The 18,753-nt window shown below is 43.0% G+C and overlaps 1 protein-coding gene across 2 annotated transcripts in view; it reads right to left on the bottom strand.

Moving 5' to 3' along the window:
* Window positions 1–18,753, bottom strand: part of LOC128135310 (transmembrane protease serine 11E-like) — a 51,086-nt gene that overhangs the window by 25,293 nt on the left and 7,040 nt on the right. For both annotated transcript variants that reach the window (XM_052774126.1, XM_052774140.1), the window contains exon 2: window positions 211–341. The gene's annotated coding sequence lies outside the window, so the exon portion shown is untranslated. The remainder of the gene's footprint in view (window positions 1–210; window positions 342–18,753) is intronic.

Genomic DNA, 18,753 nt, shown 5'->3' on the forward strand with positions numbered 1-18,753 from the left:
CAGGGGCTGTGGCCCCCCAGGTAAACTGAATGGTGTTTCTCTGATCTGAGAGCGCCTAAAGGGGTGTCACAAAAGCAACAGCACCTCATGTCTTGCACATGACTGAAATTTGCCACTGTCTTTTCGGAAATTAATTTCAGACATGCACTACCATTTTCCTAGATTCCCCAAAGCTTGGCAAGTGAGGTATGGTACACAACACACACTTACCTGAAGTCAAGGCAGAAAATTACCTTTTCTGTCATATGTGGACATTGGGATGATATCAGTTCATCAGTGATCAATGAGCCAAGCATGTTCTTCATCTTTTCTCCTCCAAATGTGTCCGGTTACCAAGGCACCTGCCAAGGAAAAAACCCCCACTTTATTCATAACAATCCTAAATTAATATTAGGATAGAAAACTACTGAGAGGATATTTGCATTTACAAAGGTTCTTTCCAGACAAATTGCTTAGCTCTTTTGTTGGGACAATAACTCCTTCTTCAAGAAAAAGTCAATACTGATCCAGTGCTGCCACCCCAAATACAGCTCTTGAGGCAGGCAGCCACCAGGCAGCCTTCCTGAATAGAAAAGCTGAAGGAAACTCAGGCTACACCTTTGTAGCCACAAGTTTAAGAGTCCAGTCCCCAGTGCAGGACACTGCAACTCTTTCACAGTTGTGATCTGCAGACACATTTGGGAAAGAAAGGAAGACTGCCTACAGGCTGTGCAAGTTGGAATGGAAAAGCCTAGAGCTGTATAATTAAAGTCACAAAAAAGTTTGCAATGCAGCTCTGCTGTTACCCATTACAGAACCAAGTCCAAATTTCATAGCTTATGCTTTTCCCCATGGTTACACATGAGTATCTTCCAATATATTAGCAATATTTTAAATATTCAGCATGAATATATTTTAAAATAGTTCTTTCAAAGTATTCAGGAAAGGCATATTCAAACTTTTGTATGAGGAAAAAGCACAATATACACCCAACACACCTTACAACTTGGCTTGTCCCTAAGTCTGAGTGTCCTTACCCACAAGATGCATGTGGCTCAAGTGTATCTGCCACTGGATTTCAGTCACATTCATTTGCCTGTACAAACACCATTAGACCGCACAAACTGGCACACAAAGCTTATCTCGGCTCATCTCTGTACAAGTGGGTTTCCAAAGAGAAAATCTGCATATTCAAATAAACCCAAAATTTCCTAACAAAGGACTCAAACCCACAGTTCCAGACCATGATTCTTTAAACCAGATATTTAAGAGTAGGAACCTTTTAAGGATGCAGAATTTCCTGGGGATAAACTCTAGTTAGACAGACTTCACTAAACACAAAATGACAGCCAAGAACGCAGTGATCCTGCAGCCTCACACGCTGACCAGTGCCCAGGTTCCTCTGCCCGGGCTAGCGGTTAGGCTAGGTGAGCACAATGCCTTTGCATGGCAGGTGCTGAACTATCCCAGTACAACCTGCCCGCACTTCTCTGAAGACCTAGCTCCAAATCCTCATCTAGTAGTTAAAATAAAGCTCCTGAAAAACAAAATCAAGTCACTTTTCTGGAAGCTGTCAACATCCTTAATCAGGCCCACACAAACAACAGCTACTAAACTTTCGCTTTCCTTTCTGATTTTACTGAGGTAGTATCTTTCATTATGAAACTTCAGGAAACAAGAGAAGCTTTTAATACACAGGGACCTTCATCCACTTTTTGCTTTTTTTCTTGGTAGCGCCGCTGCAGCTGAGACTGTCACAGGGCTGTGTTTGATTACAATTGCCAGAGGATTTGCTGCCAAGTTTATTTTATTAATAGTCTGTTTAATTCAAGTTAAAATATGCTTGGAACTTGAAGCCTTCAGTCCAGCTTTGGAGCCTGCTCTAACCTGACGCTTGGTCTATGCAATATGTTCAAACCGGATCATCTTGCTGATGTCAGGTCCCCCGACCATGTGAATTCAAAGTAACAGTGAGGCACAATAACTGCAGGAACTGAAGCTGGGAGAATCTTGACACAAAGCTAGACTATTCTTTTTCTCTGATGGTGTCTGAACAGAGACACCCTATGGCAGCAAGGCACGTATGTCAATTAACCCTGGTTCTGTTATTAAAGAGAAAAAAAAAATCCATGAAGGGGTGGACATGTAGCTAACTCCAAGAGTAGGTTCACAGCTCCGTCTTAAGCACCAAAGTTTCCTACATGGCGCGCACAGAGAGCAGAGTTTCCCCACAAAAAGCTCACCATCCCATCTGGTCTATAAATGCTCTGGTACATTTAGTGTCACCCAAATAATCCCAACATCCTATGACTTCAGTCTCATTCCTTGCATAAAGGATACAGTAAGAAAGCCATAAGAAAACAAAGGTAAGTGCTGTTTCAGCCTTTGGAAAGGCATTTGCTAATTACCTCCTTTTAGCACACTGCTTTGATTTGTCAGTAACAAAACACTAACAGGATTAGGTTGCTCTGCTAGAAATGTATCAGCACAAGCTATAGAACATCCAGAATTCTGTTCAGCAGCAACCAGTCTAAATAGCTTGTGTACAAGCTGGACATTACTTAAAGCAGAGTTTACTGCACAAGCAAACTTAAGTCTTCAGCTGTCCTTTTTTACTGCTGTACTACCAACTTAGTTGAACTCATGCATATTGCAAGCAGATGGGGGAGAGATCCAAAGCCAGTGGATACAGAAGTAATTTTTTACACCTGTGACCCTTCACTTTTTTTTTTAAATCTTGTTTTGTTTCCTGTGCCCTTAAGAGCAAACTGTATAGTTTCACCTAGGGCTCTGAGTCAAGCAGCATTTACTCAGTCTCTCACTTAGGATAATCCTAAAAAAAAAATCCTCCTTATTAAACTACTGTGAAGTAATTTCCTGGTTGGAGCCTCCTGCTGCCTTGTCAATCTCTTCCCTAATTGAGAAACGTACATTATCCAGAACTGCCCTGACTTGCAGAATGCTGAAGAATTGTCTTAAACACTAAGCCATTAACAAGATCTTGCCATGCTAATGTGTCATCAGAATTGCTTCAACAATCCTTGTGACTCCTCCCCATCATGTTTGCCATGACAGCTCTCAGTTTTTTTCTTAAATGATATTGAGACATATACATTCCTACAGTACCTGCTATTGCCATAGTATTTAACCTCGCCTTGGGCAGTTCTTCTTGAAACACAGAGAAGCAAGAACAATCATCTGCTCTTGTAACGAATTGCCCATGTAGAATTTAGTGCAAAAATAGAAACTGATACACAGGCACAGGTCTACAGCTGACTCAAATCATCTTTACTGGGTTACCCGATACTGAGCTGTGCTAATACCCACTAGCTGAAGATTTCTTCCCATTACTTTGGGGATGGCTATTCAGGTACAGGCAATGATGTGTGTGCTTGGAGACTAAGCTACAAGTCTTGCTAAAGGCAAAGTAAAAAAGGGGAGAAGGAACAGAGAGATTAAGAAAAAATATCTCTCCTTATAATTGGTTTTCAGATTTACGTTCATCTCTAGGGGATGAAAGAACAGAGAGATTAAGAAAAAATATCTCTCCTTATAATTTGTTTTTGGATTTATGTTCATCTCTAGGGGATGAAAGGTGACTCCAAAGACTAAAGCAATTTTACGTTTCTTTTTTCTGTTTAACACAATTGTTCTACAAAGCTAGTATTAAGATGGAGGGAAATTTAATTACCTTATTCCTATTGTGAAGGAGGAAATTAACAACATGTCCATGATGGGACAAAATATTTCCAGGTTATCATTAGTCTGTATGAAGAAAAGAGACTCAAGGAAATGGAAGTGGACATGATCTTGAGCACAGCTCTGGTGTCTAAATCAGGAAAGGGAAGGTGGTGGTGAGGAACAGTAAGATAAGAATCAAAAATACTGCAAATTAGACACCTTGGAGCATTTGCCCATGAAGGCTAAGGCTGCCATGAATGACAAAGATCTAAACTCAGCTAAATGGGGGAGGGGGGGGGAATTTGTGTCATTCTCATGCCCATTTTTAGCCTCCAGAAAGGAGTCAGGAAAATTTGAGGCTACAGCAACAGATAAAGGAGTATCAATGTTTGAACTGCTGGACAGCAAAAAGGAACAGCTCTTCAGTACTAGCCCAGCAGACCCTGCAGTCTCACGCATCCAGAAATCTTCCTGCCACACTGAGGGGCATGTCACAGTCGCACTACAGAGATACTAGACTGGGGGAATACAGAGCAAGGACACCATGCAAGTAGCTACCAGCATGTGAGGGACACCACCCATGACCTGTTGCATTTCATTGCTCTCATCCATGCTGTGCAGAGCTGCACTAGACCATCACCAGCAAGAACACAGTGTTGCCCCTGACTGCACCCAACTGCCTGCGCCTCCCAGCTCCAGTAGTACTCAGAGAGGGCTTATTCCTGCAGACCGACCCAAATTTCATCCTGCACCTGAAGTGCCTCAGCAGCGAAGACTAGCAGCAAGCACAGATGACTTCTCTAGTAAACCTGGAGCTTCATCCCCTACAGGAAACAGAGCAAGGTACAGACCATGCTTAGGGTACCCTGGAACACTCAATACTATGGGACAGATAGTGCACACTGTGGCAGGAGACAATCTTTCTATAACCAGCAACCTTCCACTGCAAACACTGAGAGTCAGTGCTTCAAGATTTTTACTAGCTGGAACACAGCATTTTAAAGATTTCTTTCTTTCTTTCAAAAATAAGAGGACCGCCCCCAGCCCATACAAGTACTTTCACATATCTACACTAAAACAGAAGGACACATATATATGGAACGTTTAGCTATAACAGGGCTGCAATAACAATATGGCAACGTCTTTATGCTGAGCGTATGGGCGATCTCCCTGCAGACAGGCAGGGTTCTCGGGATGTTCCACCCTTCCGCTTGCTGAGACTGGGTGGGCCAGACCCTGGTCTGGGTTGCTAAAAAAAAAGAGAAGGCTGGTGCAGGGAGCCAGTCTTACAAAGCATTTGGGTGGGGAGATGGAATCAAACAGTGCTGGTGACAGCTGAGTTTCTCAGGCTGTCTGCATACTACAAACAGTCTGGGTACCTCCCTTACTTGTGGAGAGGTGAGGCGCTCAGACTTAAGTGGAAGGAGCCTCCGTCTCTCCCAAATCATCTCTGCTATGCACAGACACTGCCAGGCAGCATGCGCTCAGGGAGCCAGGCCAGCACCCAGCAAGTACAAGGAGAGAAGTTTTGGCAGGGATAAGCCAGCTCCTGTGTTGCAGCTGTGCAGGGACAAGTCAGCAAGATCATTTCCGAGACCATCTAGGTAAGGTTTGGAGACCTTGGTGAAATAGTACTCTGACATTTGCAAGGGATGCAGGGACAACAGCTCTGAGCCAAATGGGCACAAGTCACCCCTCGCTTCTCCGCTCCATGCTGACAGGGGAGCAGAGCTGGACTGAGTGGATAGCCAAGGGCCTGCTGTCGGGCCTGTCGCTGCTGCAGTCATTAACCCCTGTCCTCCATTGACAGTGGGCAAAGACGGTACACACACTGTGAGAGACACTGAACCCACCCTCCCTTCTGGAGGCACAGCCTTCAGTCATCTGCGGGTAAGCTAGCATCCTAGAGATCTTAAAGGGGTGATACACCTAACCCTATGGCCTCGTCAAAATAGTTGCTACGAGTAAGGCCAGAGGAGAAAAAAAGTCAGCTCTGAAAGCTGTCATAGACTAAAGTGAGAGTACACCAAGACTGAAGTGGGTCTTAGGTATTTGGAAACAAATCAGGACTTAATTCAGAAGTAAATCAAGTAACAAATACAATAGTATGCAATAGGGTGAAGCGCAGTGCAAGATCAAATGCTTGTAGACTAAACAACTCTTAAATTCTGAAAGATCACCTGCTGAAAAAGGAGAAATATTTGACCATGCTGTATGCAATCCAGAAATGGCTTGGAGCCAAAATTGTGATTCATGCATAAAAAAGGAAAATACAAATCTAGTCGGTATCGCAGATGAGTTACTCTGAGACAGAAGTAGTATGCCATGCACAGCAACACAGACTCCCTCTGGAGCATCACGCGCAATTCTACAGCTACAGATGAACTACACCTAGCACAGACAAGGAAGAGGGTTGTCAAGAGAATGAAAGCAATGGAAAGCTATTCTTACAAGAGGAGGGTAAAAACTAGACAAGACAAAGCTCAAAGTCTATTTTAGAAGGACATGCAGGACAAGAGCTAGACGATCAAAATCTGCTTAGGCTGTTATTCCAGTATTAGACTTAGCTGGAATTAGAAACAGCTGCAGTGTTGTAAACACCAAGCCACCTGGTGGAAGAGCAGCCACTAACTACATGGCAAGCCATGCATTTTTCCTGGAAACAGCCATATTTTGACATTGCACCTGATGCAATCATTTTGTTTAAGACACTTAAGCACTCTTTTGCATGGCATTGCTCACATTCTGAAAGACAAACGTCTTCAGTGGCAGGGGGAACACACTCCTTGGCTGGTTTCAGGGGATTAGAGGGAGGAGAGTATCTTACTGGTCCTGCTGGATGGCAGCTCATCCTTAAGTAGTCAGCTCCCTCTTGGCTAGTCCTTTTTTCCCCAAACTCTCTGGACTTGAGTGGAGGGAGCAGAGGAAGCAGAGGAAAAGAACTACATTTGGAAGGGAATAGAAATAGATACATGATGTTTAAATAAAACTGACTGCATGGTTTCTAATTAGGTAAACTATCTTTCAGCACACAGCTGATAGCTTGAAGCCACTGGGCAGGAAGAAATCACTCCGTATAAACCTGTCTCAGCTCATCCAGCAGTTTTCATTGCTGGGCCACAGACAGAAGTGCTCTGAGCTTTGCCAGACTAACTACAGTGCTTTTCAGGAGAGGAAAACATGCACAAAGGGTGACTTTTCACTGTTCATCTGTAGGCTGCCTCTCCCAAAGGCTGGTTTCCCTGTAGGACAGCACAAAGAAGAAGAATTTTGCTGCAAGGTGAGCTCAGGCCATCACATGGCCTCAGTCAGCTGATCAACAGGAATATCTGTGAAGCCCACTTTCAAAAGCTTTTACACACTGAGTTAGAGTCTCAAGGTGAACATAAAGGATTTGTCAGGGTCAGTGCATAATATTCATTAAAAACTGGTCTTGCACCCGTTCTAGAAGAAATGCTTTGTAAGAACAAGTGTTGCAAGACACATGTTCTAGCCAAGAGCATTCATGGCTCTATGACTTAGTTGCTGATATAAACAGGAAATCTCTTTCCCTCCACGCTGAATGATGCTTAGTAAAGATAGCCAATATTTATGCAGATGCCCTCTGTGCTTGATCCAAAGCTCATCTAACACAGGTGTTAGCACTAGCAGAATGCAAAAGTCTAGAAGTTTGCATGATCGTTAATGCCAGAAGTCAGTAAGACTCACTCAAACTGACATAGGCCATAAAACAAACACTTTGCAATGACGGTGACTCTACAAGGGTTTGGCAGTTCACTTTGCACGGACTAGTGCTCATCCATTGTAAACAGTGTTTTAGCTCAAATACTCAACAACTTCCCCAGGCCAAACCCTTGGGAAGTGCTTGACAACCCTAAACCTTATGCTGGAGACAAGGAACATGTATTCAAGATGTTCAGCCATACATGACATTCCTACAGGAGTCAGCAAGACACGGGTCTTGGAGAAAGAAAAGTCTTCAGCTAAAAGTCTTCAATAAAAAAATTACAACTTTTCAAAGATATCTTAACTCAAATTGCCTCTGCCACCAGCAAGACCAGAATGAGTGCTAATCCATTTGAAAACTGAAATTTCCACCATCTCTGGCCACAGAGGGAGGGAGAAACTCTCTTACTATTAGCCATACTTCAAACATTGACACACTCATGGTAAAACTACTAGTAGTTGATGTTCACAAGTATCAACTCGCCCCCGCTGCCCCCTTAGCCTAGCAGTCAGGTGCTGCTGGACTGGCTCTTCTGCCTCTTTCTTCCAGGCAAAAGAGCCAAAAGCAGGCAGCTCTATGCCTGTGCTGACATCTGTATCATGCACAGACTCCAACTGCTGCTCAGGAAGGGTGAGGTTCTGCCCAAGTCCTACGTGCCAGACCCAAGGTGTCTCAGATAGTGTTAGAAGCCCATATGATGACAACTGAATCAAACTCAAGGGGACGCTGCTCTTTGCAGTGCAGGGACAGAGATCTCCATTACACTGGCAGTATAATGCACTTCAAGTGTTCTCCCCGAAAGTTCAGCACTGCTGGAGGAAAATTAATTCCCAGATATGATCAGGTAGGAAAGTGCTGTTTATACCTTAAATAATCCAGGATCCTTACATTGAGGGCAACCTGTGGGGGACACTGCTAAAGTCATTCAGGCTTGAGTTTGGACCAAGACCAAAAGCTTTCACCTGGTAGGCATTTAAGTACACATTTCTATTTCTCTACACAAACAGCTCCAAGGATTTTTGAAAGAAACAGCTAGGTCTATGCCTAGCACCTTCGAGAGTCCTATGTTTGAACACACAAGCTTGCCTTTCAAAGCCACCCATCTTTAACCCTGTATGTTGGCAGTTAGGATCACAAGGGACAAGTGTTGTGAGGTGGTCCTGTAAGGAGGTGAGGCTAAGGACAGATGACTGCTAACAGTCAAGTCACCACATGTTAGCTAGCTACTAATTATCTGCTAAACTGTATTAACTAGTCAACCACCAATTGCAGGGTAACCTGAACTTACTTCCAGCTGATTTATAACAAATTAACCTAATATAATCTTGCTTTGTGCTGTGATGGGATAGAAGCGAGCATGCAGTCAACATGACTCAGCTGAGCTGTACGGTGTTGAACAAAAGCAATCCAAAGGTCACCCCTTTTCCGGCATCCCAAGGATCCTTCCTGTAACACTGGGGTGCGGCACCTTTGCAGCATTACCAGTAATTCACTATTAACCCCTTTCCCTATCCTGAAGGAAAATACATCCAAAAAAATTAGAAGATGACCTAACAAACCTGTTAACCATTAATCTTTTCCCTCCCTTCTCCCCTCCATGTCCTGTATCTTTGTGGTCATCCTCACAAATAGCCCCAGGACTAGTTTACTTAAATTGTACATAGCCTCTCCTAATTAATGTTGGAAAGAGGTGGAGCTGCTGTTGTAACAGCAAGAGGCAGTCTGTCACTAGCCACAAGATTTAAGATAAAAACCTAACAGGCAGAATTCTCCCACACACTCTAGCAAGGCCTGACAAAAATCTAAATAAATCAGTTTGAGGAAATGTAAGCTCATATTACTCTACTCCAAGTGTAATGTTTGCCAATAATATGGAAAAATTAATTGTGTGAGGAGTGAAGACTCATTTATATCATTTAAGCTACTAGGTCTTCATTAGACATTCCTAACCGTTAAGTAAAGCAGCCTGCTTTGTTCTAACCATAACCCATGACTGGAATAGCATATGTTACACTGTTTTATATTCCAGATAAAGGTCTCCATCTTTCTATCTTGAAGACCAGTCTTCCTTGACCTTGCCCCTACCTTCACTTCTGGTGAAAACCACACTTCTTTCCTTTGTAGATTGCAGGCTTTAAAATGACAGATTGATTACCAGCTACATTCAGTCGCACTTCCATGATGGAGAGGACCAACTGCTACTGCCTGAACATATGTCTAAGACAGTGCTCAAGAAAAAGCCTGCTGAAAATTAAATGGAAGATCAAAATACACTTTGGTTGAAAGGTGCTTCACTAGGACCTAGACTCTGACGGCCTAAAACTTTTATCAACTTCTATATGGAAAGGAAAACCAGTTTGCTGCTTGCAATGGCACTTTACTAAGGCATGATATGTATTATATCTATACATATTTAATAACAAAGGGTATTTTATTTCTTTTCAGTCCTTCATTCTCTGTCAAGAAAGCCAGGCCAAACAATGCAAATCTGTCATGAACAAGAAGCCACTTGGTTCCAGCTGGGAAAACACCAGGCCTTACTGTTGCTAGAGCATATAACCCCAACACCTGAACTGGTCTCTGACTGGAAGTGGCTCTGACTGCCAGTCTCTTCCTGGGACCCCCTGTGTACTGGTATTGAACACTTGGAACAGGGAGATGATCTGCCTGGAGTTTACAGATTTACACTGCGGATAGTGAGGCAATTTATATTCAGCTATTACATCCTATCAATATACTAAGGTTTTTAAAGCTGTTATTTCCCCTCTCATTTGCATGCTCTACTTCCTGGGATAAATCTACTCAGTGCTCCACTGCTGAGCTCCAGTATCGCTGTCCACAATACCCACAATTTAACAGGGACGGTTTCAACTCTGAGCCCCTTCTTGTGACAGCTTACAAACATTACCCAGGTCTGTCACTGCTGAGCTTGAGTCAATTACTTCCCAGCTCTGCAGGAGGGAAGAAAGGACAGGGAAACCCAGCAAGACCAAGCGCAATACCTTCATCCCCTTCTTTACCCGGCAGTCCTGCTTCCACCACATGCACATTTAATGACCTACCTCTCCCTAATGCACAGAAGAAACCAGAAATGGTGAGGCCGAGCTTGGCTTATTGTTTATGGCTTCCACCTGTGCTTACCTGTCCTCAGCCACTTCAGCTGGGTATTTAAACCCTGAACCCACACAATAGCTCTGCAAAGGATTAAGAAAGGCCACATTTGCTATTGACACAGCTCACGCTTACTGTTGCCCAGACTCAGTTACAGTAGGAAGAACTGTTCTTCCTCGTTGGTCCGAGCATCTTATGCATAAGGTAGAGATGCTTTCACATGAGCAAAAACCCCCAGTTTAGACAAATTGTCAGTCTCATCTGCACCTAAATTAATATATTAACTTTTTCCTTCCCAACACAGTAGACATAAGGCAGTTTCCTTGCTCAAATTCTCTAGTGCCACACCAGCCGCGCTCTTCCTGTTTCCTCCAAGAGTCACCCCTGCCTCTTGCACATGGGCTGTCACTAGTCATTCCTTCCACACCCTTATGAAGCAACCAAGGCTGTCCATGGCCATCTTTTGCAGCAGTTTTCCACAGCAAGGATGCTTCAAAACTGGCTGAAAGGCTAAATCAACCTTTGATTCTTCCTGACAAGGGAGGAAACAGGAAACAACAAAAAGACAGTGCTGGAGGCAAACCCCTCCACCCCTGTGAAGACTTTTCCAGACATGAGACAGTGACTGTACAGACAGAGCCTTTACCTGTGTGCATACAGAACTTTCTCTAGGTAGCTGCTGGTACCTAAACCAAACCAGCTTAAAACACACCACAGTGGCTCAACCCAAACAAGAAGAGAAGCAGGTATGTAGCACCATTGCAGGTTAACTGCTCAATTTATTCCCTCAGCCTCTTAGGCAGCTCTGGCAGCCTCTACTGAGCTTAGCTGGTCAGACATCTTCCCAAATGCAGTTTAAGCAATTTAATGATACCTGCAGAAGGTCTGCCACACATCCGGTCCTGTGAGTGACAGCAGCGTGGACATGTTGGACCTATTCTTAGTCTCTCCCATCAGGTCTTGACAACTAAATGGGTTAAACATTTGTAAGAAATATGAAGGTTGTTTAAGGTCACCATGCTGGAAGCCTGGACCAAGTTTATGCTCTTGTGACAAAAAAGATTTTAGAAACAAGGGAAGAAAGAGACAACACAGAGCAGAGGAAGAAAGTCTATTAAGAAGATGCCCTTCAAGAAGCTGGAGGTATGTCCAAATGCAGATGACAAAAATAACAAACTCTAGTTCATAAAATGCCAACACAACATAACAAAGGCTCAGGTAAAGATTCAAAGAACAGTGTGATCAAGACATAATCTGACTAATAAATCTTCTTCCAGCACATCAGGGCAGGAAGTCCATAGGATCAACAGACTATCAGACTATTAAAGGAGTATTGATGCATTCAAAACAAAAAGTTAAGGAAGTTCTTCACGCCGGCCTGGGGAAGTTCATACTCTGGAGCCTCTCTTTAGAAATAGATTATCTCCTATGTTCTCCCCAAAGTAAGTGTCAGCAGAACAGAATTTGATTTTATTCATTCTTCCATTACCACTTGCTAAGGTCAGGTAATATTCACCCAAACATTCAAAGAGAACTCCTTCAAAGGGGAGCAGGAGGAAGAGGAGAACAGAAGCTTTCCCTCTTGAAGACTGAGACTTGTGAGGGCACCTAGGAGGGAGAGTTACTATATTAAAACTTGAGCTGGTTCTCAAGATGCTGCTTCCATGCACATAAGGTAGCTGGCAAATCAGACACCATCAGCACATGGCAATAAACACAAGAGCAGAAGTGGGACAGGCATCAAAATTTCTGTCAGGTTCTTAGCTAAACCTCAAGAGGGAGCGGGATGAAAAACCAGAGGCCTGAAAACCTCAGCAGTCCACTTAGCAAGGTGGCAAGCAACCAAACATGCCTCCAAAACAGCAGGCGACCATGCAGTGTGATGGTTTTAATCAGTCTGTATTTTCTGATATCTCCACCAACATTGCTAGGCACCTGTAGTCAGAACAAGCCTCACCCTTTCTCAAGAAAAAAAGGAAGTACCTCCTCTCAGATTCTTCTCTGAGATAGCATGACACACAGGCAGAGATATCACACTGGAGAGGAGTTGGGGGAAATCCACGCTAACTCTACTAGGTCAGAAACTGCACTGATCTAAACAAGGCTGTACAGCACCTGGCCTTTCCCCAGACCATTGAAGAGGCTGCTTCAACCTGTGCAGCCACAGACTTGCCTTGTCCAGGATAGGGCTGGGATTCCCACCTGGATGTCAGAGTCTCAGAACAAGGTCAGCATGGAAACACTGTCAACTACGTACGCAGCCTAACAATCTCATTCCTAGCATCATTCAGAAGAGCTAGTAGTGACTGAAGGATTATTACTATCATTCTCATTTTTAACTCTCATGCCCCAAAATGAACAGAGCCAATATGAATTCTCACTGTAACACTAGCTATGTGGAAAAGGCAAAACCAGCTTGCCTGCTCTTTTACATCCTTTAATCTTTCTACAGAGTGATTACAGAGCTGCAGTGTGACAGAATCACTCTCTCTGGCTTTCAGTGGGTGAACTATTTAGACTGACTTTACCTCAAACATATTACTGGTATTAAGAGCAGACATGGAAATAAATCACATCCAAAACTGGAAAACAAGCAACTGAATATAGGCGTTTACAACATGACATCGTGGAGTGCCTTTATCTAAAACACTAAACACTCAGCTTTGTCTCCACGTACTAGCGAGAAACAAGACTTAACCATCTACAGACCAGGTTTAAGTTCCAGCACTTGGAAAATTATCAGTGTATGCAAATGCAAATGCTACAGCCATTTAGTGAAATTAAAATTAATGAGTTTACAGTGGATTTTTACACATTATACAATTACTACCTTGCTGCAGGATATGAATGTGACAAACAGCCTTGTAATATTTATGAAAAATATAAAGCAGTTGACTATCCGGCTTTAAATAACAGGCCAGTTCTGGCCTGACATCACTCTTACTTGTAACTGGAGGGAATTTGTCTCCAGCTGCGGTAACGCTGCAGAAGTCCTCACTTAGCATGTTGCAAAGCAATCAGCAAATGGGTCACAGAAACAAGGATCTCCCAAGGACATAATCTCCTGCACAACTGGCGTTGGCCTCTAAGAGAGAAGCTACCGTATTAGTTAAACGTGGATCACTGTAAGGTACAACTGTTCTGGTCTACCCAACTTGCACTTAGATGACTCTATTACAAAGCTGTAGAGGAAAAGAGAAAGAACAAGCATATCCTTACAGTATCTCCCACGGCATTACTGCCGAAATGACCCGATCATCTGACTATATTCACTTCTAGTATTTCCATTTTTCTTTTGAACTACAAGTGAAGTAGCAAATCTGGGTTTGGATCTTTACCAGACTGGTATTGTACCCATGCTATTTGGTATGGGAAGAAAAAATACCCCAGCCTGGTTTCTTATGGGAGAAAGTCTTCCTCTATCATACTTCCTCTGTACTTACCCTCAATAGTTTGATGCCACCCCATGTTAATGAAAGGGAGATAATATTTACACTCCTACTGAGAGAAAGGCTGGAGTTTGAACTCAGGTCTTCTAGACACCAGGGAACACTCATGAGCAAGGTGATCAATGACACAGCCAACATCACTGACCAAAAGGCAGTCAGATAAAGATCCGTATAAACCCAACTTCCTCACTCTCACTGCACACAGCTGGTGTTTTGACAAGGCAGTAAAAATGCTGACCTTGGCTCTGTGAGCAGTGCTAGCCATCTGGACAGAGAGACAGCAGGAGCTAGGACAGGCATAGAGGTATTGCCTACCAGCTAAAGCCTCTGATCCAAAAATTAAGTCTGTTAATCCACTTATAGTGCCTAGCTTCTATTTCGGAAGAAAGCAAGTCCAGCTCTCCTGTACAATAGCAGAAGGGAAAGTCATCACAATGCACCATTCCTTGCCAGCAGGTTCTCAAGAAGCCAGCGTCTATGCACTCCAGGCAAGCTGAGGCTGCCAAGCAGCCTGCCTGCACACTGTCTGCTGCCATCCGTAACAGGTCTCACCTGGTGAGGTGGCCTCCCTAGCTGCATCTGTCTAGACATCTCCTGAGTAGCAAGCTCTGCAGAAATTTAAGAGACTTTTCAACTCAAAAAGACAAGTTTTACTAGAACCTAAATTAACTTTTTAAGCAGGAACAGCGAAGTGCCTATGCAAAACACAACAGAAATAAAACAGATTTATGGACAGGTCTCTCCTAAGAGACTTCTCCCCATTTGCAATTTTGATTCTGGTCACTCTAGTGGGTTTCTGGATTGCACCAAATCCTGTACAAACCCTCCCCCAAGGAAGTTGCTCTTTCTGTCACAAGAGGTCTGGCCACCTGCTTTCCAACTCTATAGCATCTCCCCATCAGTGGCAGGTTCCCAGGGCTCTGGCATCCCTTTTGCCACTTATCAATCAAGCAGAGATTATGTCCTAAGCATTAGGCTTCATGACCTTGTACTGTTCCCCTCATTCCTTTGGGAAAACCAAACTTCGCGTTGTCTGGGTTGCCTTGATACTGCCCATATTTGTGTACACAATCTAACTCCATCCATTTAAGAGTTTTTAATTCACTGCCCAAATTAAACTACCTGGATGTGACATGATCTGCTTGGTAACACAGGAACTGAAACCAGTACCTCTCACAATCAATCCCATAAGCACTGTAAGATGGCTGAGCCACAAAATAGGGCCACATGCTCTCCCACAGAAAAAGGGCAGCTGAGAACCAAGCGGTCCCCCAAAACTAGGCATGTTTATTCCAAGGAGGGACAGCTGTCATCCAGCCTTCCAAGATGAGGCGACAACATTGATCAGGAACCAAGTCTGAAGGTTTCTGGCTTCCTCAGTGGCACAGCTTCCTTGTCAGACTTGAGATTAGGAGATAGTTACTTAAATTGAGCAAAATATCCTGCAGCCACATCTCAAAATTATAGGCATTACAAGCAGAGTAAGTGGAATTGATTAAGTTGAAGTGAGTAGCTCAGATATTGAATTTTTTTAAATGCTTTTGCCCTATAGAACAGCTTGAAAAAATACAATTCAGTTTAAGTTTGGTTTAATTTTAAGGAAAAATATAGAAGCCTTAAAATTGAAGTGATCTAGCATTGTCAGAATGACCTTGAGCAAAAAAACCCCAAACTTTTTTTGTTCCCAAAGCAAAGTTATTTTTGCTGTTCTTTGGATTGTCAAATTTTTATCTAATATATCCACATTTGAAGCAACTCTAATACCCAAGGAAGCCATAATTAAGATAATTAACCTATCATATAAACTTAATTAATATTTCTACTTCAGTACTCTGAGGAAGCACTGACATGTTGTTACATGATACAAATTTAAAGAGAACTTCAAAAGTAGCAGTTAGTAGGCTATAAAATAAAATAGGAGGCAATTAAAACAGTTTAACTCATTGCAGAGACTACTGTCACAGAAGAGCATACTTGGTCTGGTTGGGATGGAGTTAGTTTTCTTCACAGCAGCCCATATGGTGGTGTGTTTTGGATTTGTGATCAAAACAGTGTTGATAACATACCAATATTTTAGCTATTGCTGAACAGTGCTTGCACAGCAACAAGACCTTCTCTGTTTCTCACTCTACTGTTCCCCTCCCTGCCAGCAAGTAGGCTAGAGATTGGGAGGGGTCACAGACCCAAATTGATCAACGGGATATTCCACACCACATAACATCACACTTGGCAAAAAACTGGGGGGTAATATTTTCCAAAGTAGTCATTGCTCAGAGAATGGCTGGGTATCCCACTGCTTGTGGAAGGTGGTGAGTTATTGCCTTTGCATCGCTTGTTGTTGTGTGTCCCCCCCCCCCCCCATCCTTCATTTAAATGGTCTTGATCTTGACCCATGAGTTTTTCTTGCTTTGGCTCTTCTGATTCTCTCCCTCATCCCGCTGGGTGGGCCTGAGCCATCAGCTGGTGGGTGATTAGTTGCCGGCCAGGGTCAGCTCCCCTCAGTCACACAAGACAAAGTTGCCCCTGACAAACCAAGGAACTGGGAGTCATGCAGGTCAGATTAAAGAAAGTTTAGGATGACTTAGGGCACCAGAAAGAAAAACTACAGGTGACTTGAAAATTTATTGTAATAGCTAGGGATTTCAAGAGCAGAGAACAAAAAGAGCATGTAGTTTTTCCATTACATCAGAAGCCAGCTAACTGAATGGTTTCTAAACTACCAGGACAAGGATAAAGCAGATAAAGTCAGTGCAGCAACAATACATATTTCTGCATCTGCTTTCACTTTAGGAGGTGTGGAACAGAAGATCCTCAGGCTTGTGTTAACTGTTTTCAGGAAAATGCAAGGTACTTCTGGGAAGAAAAAAAAAAAAAAAAAGAGCCAAGACTCAAAGTACCAAACCCCACAAATATGCTTATTTGGGTCCCTAAGTCCATGACTGAGGAGTCCAAGACCTGCAAAAGTGTCCTAAAAATTAAACATTAAATCCTACATCAGAAACAAGCAGAGAAGTGGAGCTTGTGACCCAACAGTGCTGACAAACTCAAAAAACCCCTGCAGATTAAATTAGACCTATGTACTATGACTCATCTGAATAATTGCCCAGCAAGCTGTGCCTGAAAAAAACATCTCAGCATGCAAGAATTTCTACACCTGGGTCAGAGAAGGTGAGCTGTACTTAGTTGCCTTGCTTTGCAGCAGAACTTGTCGGTGCCTTGCAGAGAAAGTCAGGTGGCAGAGAAAGAGCAGAAAGGATACAGAACAAATGACAGTTCACAGTACAGCTGCAATGAGCTGCAAAAGCAGATTAGTCCAACAACCAATGGATAAAGAACCAAGGTTGAGAAGAAAAGGATAAGCAATATTTCATATGCATCAACACAGAGCTGTATGAAGAAGTTTGATGAGTAGATGCTCCCAAAGAATATCTGAGAGGCCAAGTCAAATTCTTAAGCTTTTCTGGAGTGAACCACCATTGCCTGCATTTCAAATCTCTTTCATTCCATTTCATTACCTGCTCCCACAATAACTCTTCTCTGGGACAAACCCTGTGAAGGCACAGGAGTTGCCTAAGACCCCTCCTGCTACCTCTGACACATGTGCTGTCTCCCTGAAAAATCACTGCTTTTCAGCAAGGCTTATCAAGTCCCACAGGAAGCCTTGCCACGCAACTGGCACCATGGTTTCCAGCAGCAGGACTCAGTCATTAAGAGTTAGCTCACATACATTATCCAGCCAAAGCACTGTACCACAAACACACACCATACAAGGAGAAGGGGTCATCCACCTCGTATTCTGGTTTGCAATGGTTTGCAATGGTTTGGGGTTTTTTTGGTGGGGGAGGTGAGGGAGGCATATGCATAATTGGGGAAAACTTAAAGGGTCCAAATGTGCAGAAGCCCTTCAGGACATAATTTAAAATGTTATTAGTTTGAATCATTCTAGAGGGACATATGCACAGGCTGAGAAGTGCCATCTCGGATAAGACACATTTCTTGAATCCAATTCACGGACAGTTTCCTGAGAAGGATGAACAATTTCTTTGAGCTTCAACTTTTTCAGTGCTATACTGAAACCTACTATATGAGATCAAGGCTTCAAACACACACAGTCCTGTTAATACTGATTCTGATTACTGATTCAGAGTCTAATGTTTTCCTTCCACCATTCCACCTCTTCCCACTTGTCTACTGTAGACAAGATACTTCCCGGTAATTTAGTTTCATTCCTTTAACATTTATGGTGCAGCAAAGCACTAAAGTATGAATCCTACTTCTAAAACTCAAAGGCAATAGAATACCCACCCTTATGGTTTCTGAGCGCTTAATAATTGTCCAGCCTGTTCTTCCAAGCTTCAGTTACAGATATTCTAAAGCTTCTGTAAATAAACAATCAGGAACACTTAAACTGTAGTTGATCATGCCTGTGCTAGAGGAGGAATCAGACGACCCACCAATATCCTTTCAGCCCCAGCTTCTATTATAGCTCTACTGTTCATCTATGAAATCTCATAGTTTTGCTATCTGACTCATGATTCTAAGTATCCAATGAGGGCAACACATTTGATAAACAAGCAAATTCACACAGAAAAACAAAACAAAACAAAACTTAAAATAATTGAAACAGGACAAAGAATGAGCCAGTTTAAACTCCAATCCTACGAAGCACAAGTATTCCAGCAGCCCTAGAAACAGAAAAGCATTGTGGTTTAAAAATAGGGTGTGATACCAGATAACAGCAGTGATTCACCTGCAAGACAAGGAGAGTACAAAAGCACGAGACAAGCCAAGACCTGCACTGTAATG

Source organism: Harpia harpyja, chromosome 2, assembly GCF_026419915.1.
Source record: "Harpia harpyja isolate bHarHar1 chromosome 2, bHarHar1 primary haplotype, whole genome shotgun sequence".
Lineage (NCBI taxonomy): Eukaryota > Metazoa > Chordata > Aves > Accipitriformes > Accipitridae > Harpia > Harpia harpyja.